Here is a 5,797-nt window from a genome sequence, read left to right on the forward strand (position 1 = left end):
ATGTCAGTTGACATTCATGCTACAGCAAACTAAGTGGCCCCAATAACCACGATACAGTTAAAAACAACCTGAAAGCTCTCCACTGTCATACAGGACGGAAACAATTTCTCATTTACCGTGAAAGCTGTCTCCTCCTGTTTAGTTTTCTGATCTGAAGGCTGTACATGAGAGCTTAAGAAGTAGGTCACATGAGCCTCTGCAGTTAATTTTGTCTTGCCTCATTCAGCTGGAAGCCTGCAGCTCAAAGCACCACCTCCAGATTTGGCTTTTACACCCATCTCGAGTCCCATGCCGAAAGCTGGTTTGAATCAGCAGATGTAGCACCTCCTGGAAAAAAAAAATAAAAAGGACTTTAACTTGTGAAGAACCCATCTGATTTACCACCTCTTTCCTGTCTGACAAGGGATATAGGGCACACGGGTGCAGGACAGTCAGGCCATGTCACGCTGGGAGTGGCATTCACTACCAATTTTGCAGGGCGAGGTTTTACAAGCAGAAAGCACAGAGACGGAGAAAGGGGAGATCTGCTGCAAGGCAACACAGGAGTATCCATCTCACCTGACCTCAGCCCAGAAGAAGAAAGGCAAAGGGGGAACCTTCTGATATTAGCTGCTGAGGCGCTGGATATTTGATCCCTGGGGAGCTTAGCCGTAAACCCAGACATCCAGGCTGGTGGATTCAGGGCAGAGCCTGTATTCCCTAGAGTGGAAAGACATGCCATTCTTTGCCACACAAAGGCCTATGAGGGCTGAATAACCACCCTGTAATTCCGGGTTATGTGAAATGAAATCTGAACCCCAAAGGCTCTCCTGCAAAGCCAAGCCACAGCAGGACTTTGCATGTGCTTCATGCTTGAGAGGGCTGGAAGCACAAGGCCCCAGGCACTGGGTTTTCTACAGCAGTACTGCCTCCTAAGAGCAGCAGACATGCAGGCAAATAAAGAAATGCAGAATATAATTAGTAACACTCTTTATATTACAAAAGAAATTGTTATATGCAAATCCATGCACAAGAAATGACCTGTGACACCTGGTGAAAATGTTCTGTAGCAGAAGATGGGAGCCAGAGGACAAAACCTCCACAGTGCCACAGAAAACAGCCCTCAACCAACCAAATAAATGTAACAACCTCCCTTGCATAATGATTAACCTTCCCAAGAAGGAAGGTAGGGGAAATCTCACTGCCAGAAAATGAGCCATTTGTAAGACCTCATCTGGAAAACCGAGTACAATTGTGGTCATTTGTGTTCAAAAGAACTGAAGTGAAACAAGAGCCAGTACACAGAAGAAATAAGTCAGGTGAGGAGGAGAGTCAAGAGGAGAGATTAAGAGGGATCAACTTATCGGATCTGGCTAATCAAAGACTGAAATGAGATGCAAGTGGCATCTCCAAAGATACCACTCAGGTCGATGAGCATATGTTGGAAGACAGAATTGGAACATAAAAGCCAAGTATAAAGTTATAGGCTGGAAATCAAAAGACAAAGGTTTTCAAATCTCTCTTTTGGCAGATATACCAGGAACTAGCAGCTTAGGGTTTGGGGTTTTTTTAAATCAATAGGTGGATATGGTTGTGAAAGACATTCTGTAAAGCGAGCGGTAGCTGCGCAGGACATGTGACAGCCTGCGGTATCTCTTCCCCTGCAACGTCAGGACAATTGTGGGGTGTCCCTTAGAACAGCGCGCTCCCCCTCTGACTAAGAGTCATTCGTTTCTGTAAGCTAAACAGTAATGCTTCACTTGCATTAAATAAAATACACCTAATTAAAAGCATTAAAATAAACAAGCACAGAGTGGTCAGAGAAGATTAAGAGCGATTCCCCTGTGCTTTGGCCAGAACTATCTGGCCAAACTACCTCCTCTGTATGAGGAGACAGTAATTACAGATACGCTGCTTGATTTTAATTTCCAGAAAAATACCAGAACAATGATCAAACTCTTTGTAGGCATGAAGAAGCCAGCACTGAGATGAGTAACAGCTTGCAACAGCTGCCCAGTGCCAATCACTGCAAGCAAGCCACTTTTGCTCTACAGAAGAAATGAAACCTGGGGATGCCAGACTACGACAAGGGCTAGAAAAGCCTTGGGTTGCTGTTTCAGATGACACAGCTAGTGATGCCTACACTCAGAGATACAGAACTTGAAAAACCTGACGTAGAGGATAGTTCACCCTCCAGCTGGAAAAAGGTATCCAGCAGAGTCCTACCAGGGTCAGATTTGAGTCCAGCACTGTTCAGTACCTTTTCAATATACAGGGAATGAGGGAAAAATTGGTGCTTACTGAATTTGCAGCTGGCATCACGTGGCAGATGTGCTGAACGATAGATGAGAATAACAATGCCCTTGACAAACCATCAGCAGGATAGAGGACACCACAGAGGGCAGGGGGATGGAGTAGAGGACCTCTCAAAAACTCTTTTCTACCCAGTCTTCCTATAGTGCCATGCTTTGAAGCTGTGCAACTGATTGTTTAAAAATATTCTACCATTCACCTCTCGTAAATTTATTCTAATGAATCAATTATTCATGAAAAACTACCATAATTAAAAACACAGGAGATTGTAAATTCATAAACATGAGAAGACAAAATTGTTCCAATTTTTACAGGTATTTTTACATAACCAAAATACTTAGAGAGCAGCAAATAGCCTCTAATAGCAAGAAGGAGGAATACATTATACATGGAGGACAGTGTCATCTTTGAGAAACAACCATAGAACATTGGTTGCTGATACTTTTAAATACTGTCAGGAGTGAGACAGAGGTACCATTGAAGACCTCCACAGACATTGGCATGATGCTCACCACCTATCAAGGAAAGAAATGGGGAGTGTGTGAAGTAAAAATCTAGAAAACTTAACAAGAATCACCATTTCGCCCTTTTTCAAGTCAATGGTGCACCCTCACCTTGAATACTGTATGCAAGTCTGGTCCAGTAAATATATTTATAGGCACAGGGTAAAAACAAAGCCAAAAATATAAGTAGCAATGATAACAATTACAAGAACAGAATGATTTCAGCACAAGGAACAAATAAGCAAGATGGGCCTCTCCCATCTGGGGAAAAGAAAATACAAGCCGTAAGTAGCATAGGCAGGATGAAAAGAGATCAAGTGTTTAACTCCTCTCCCTATAAAAATGCTCCAAGGAATCAGACAAACTGCTGGTGTTCAGGAAAACACAACACTGAAACAAGATCTCTATCACACAAAATGACTGAACTGCTCCAGAATACATGCCAAGCTTTAGCATTTGCATATGGTTACTAGCTCCACTAATCGAGAACGTCAGAAAGCTATTACTGTTTTTTAAAATCACGGCTCCTAGAAACGTGACTGAATTTCCAGTCTAGCAGGTGGCAGGCTCAAATGAAACGAAACGAGCTGGACCTTCACAAAGCCTGCAGTGAGCTCGAGCATCCGCCGCATCCCATCGCAAGGCAAATCTAAGGCTTTGGGTTCAGAAAGCAACAGGAGAGCCGTGTAGAAGAGAAATTGATTAAGAGCTATATCTAAAGCTAAACTCAGACTCACTTTCCTTAACTCAAGAAAACCCTGTAGCCACAAATGGCCAGTAATCAGGAGTGTATGGGGAAATATTTGCTCTATCCCTACACGTTTGCTTTGGCACCACATCCTACCAAAAGCCAGAGGTCACCAGGCGAAGGTCCTGATCCCCAGATCCAAACTGGTTCCTCTTTCTGGGGTGCATACTTTGCTTCCCAGGATCAGCTGGGCACCTTCTGCTTCTGTAAGAGGTTCAGGATTTGTTACCACATCTAGCGAAGCGTTTGAGAGCTACAGGTCGCTAGTGTGGAGAAGTCTGCAGAGCTTTTCTGACCCCTAAATAATAATAAAAATCAGTAATTCAGCTAGCTCCTTCCATCCTAGTCCTTCAACAATAACCCCTTCCCTGAACACCAATTATTTGTTTTTGTTAATTTAACGCAGTAAAAGGTGTGCTTAAACCTTTCAACAGAATCTCAGAAAAACAATGCTTGCTTTAAACCCTTTTTCAAAGAAATTGTTTGAAAAGAAAAAATTCACCATCATAAAGACCACATGCTGTCAGCCTGAACCTCGCCGCCTCCTGTCTTGATTTTAAGTAAAAATATCTCTTTAAAGTATTGAACTAAGTTGGAAAAAAAGCCGTAAATGCAGGTTAATCTATATATAATCTTCATTTTCCACTTCTGGAAGCAAACAAGGGCGGGGAAAAAATCCATACGGCCTTTACAAACATCTACCTGTATCAGATCTGGAAGCAGAACCTAGCTCCGGCCTGGCGTATGTTTCACAGTCAATGAAAACCCTCTTCAAAAACTTTATCAACATCAGAAACAAAGCAATTTAGAAATCATTTTCTACTTACCAGACCACAAATCCTGAGAAATCAGGCAGTAAAACAGCACTCAAAAGCTGAACTAGATACACAGGAGTTGCTGAATCTTCATGATGAAGATGAATTTGAAGGTGGCAGCATATCAAAGACAAAACGCACCCACACGCCCATCAGTCAAAGCAACACAAAAACTAGGCGGGACTTTTAAAACAAAGAAACCCACTGCACCATACACAAAAGCAAAGCGTGGCCTCACCATCGCACGACGACACGGGTGACGAAAGTGCGGCTGGCCTCAAGACAACAACTTCATAGGAGGAGGAAGGGTGCGGAAAAAAATCTCCCCAGAAATCTTAAACAAAGTTATGAGCTCTCCCTGGCTCACCCGCTCCTGGCGCCACGCTTTGGTGGGCTTACCCATGTATACTGTTTGCATTTGTATATAATTCTTCTTCTGATGGTCCATAACTGACTGTCCTTTGAAGACTGTGGAGGACACAAGACCTTCACTCCAGTCCAGTAAGGTCAGAGCTTAAGACAGCCAGGTTTGAAATGACTCTGACAACCAGGTGAAATAGTCTATAACAAAGCCAAGAAAGCAAGAATTTAACAATTCAAAGATAAACCATTATTTGTGCCATACCAGCAACTGCAAACTAACATCTGATAATACTAACTGTCTTTTGAAAAGTTAGACAACTAACAAAATGATCATTTAATACATCCAAAAAAAAAAAGTGGGGGGAGGGATGGTGGTGATCGTGTTCTTCCCCTACAAGGTTATACGTGGGTTTGGTATCTTAATTTTAGAGACTTTTCACTCCTTTTCCTATGACTGTACAGTTTGGGGGCTTTTTGTTTGAAACAAAACAGCATCAATTGTTTTCTATTTCAAACTGTCTTACAGACTAATACTTCTGAAAATGAAGAAACAGCCCTTGATCACGCTTCTAGAAGCGCTGCATCCTCGGCACATGAGCACACTGCAGGAAAAGCTTAATTTTTACGTACAGGTAATCAGAGAATTAACAAACTAAGTAGCTAATGGATACTCAGTAACAAGGATCTATTGCTAAATACCTACAAGAAATGACAGGTTAGAAAGTATTGCATGATGTATGTTTCTAATTCTTTATAAAATCAACAGTGCCAGTCTCTTATTGAGAGAGTGATAACATTTAAAAAAATACTGCAGCAGATTCTGGACTGCACAAAAACGGTGTGTTAACCCTCACTCCACTCCAAAATGCACGACATTTCCAGACATTTTGCATACTATAGTAGTACCTGCAAAAACCTTGTCAGGAAACTATCACTGTTTTTAAAATCAGGGCTCCTGGAAACAACAGTAAATTTTCACTCACCTCTAAATGTGAGAGTAAAAACCTAATTAAGGCATTTTATATTAATCACCAAGCAATTTGACAACTTAAAATAATCAGACACACCAATAAAAG

This window comes from Calonectris borealis, chromosome 7 (assembly GCF_964195595.1).
Source record: "Calonectris borealis chromosome 7, bCalBor7.hap1.2, whole genome shotgun sequence".
In the NCBI taxonomy this organism is placed as follows: Eukaryota; Metazoa; Chordata; class Aves; order Procellariiformes; family Procellariidae; genus Calonectris; species Calonectris borealis.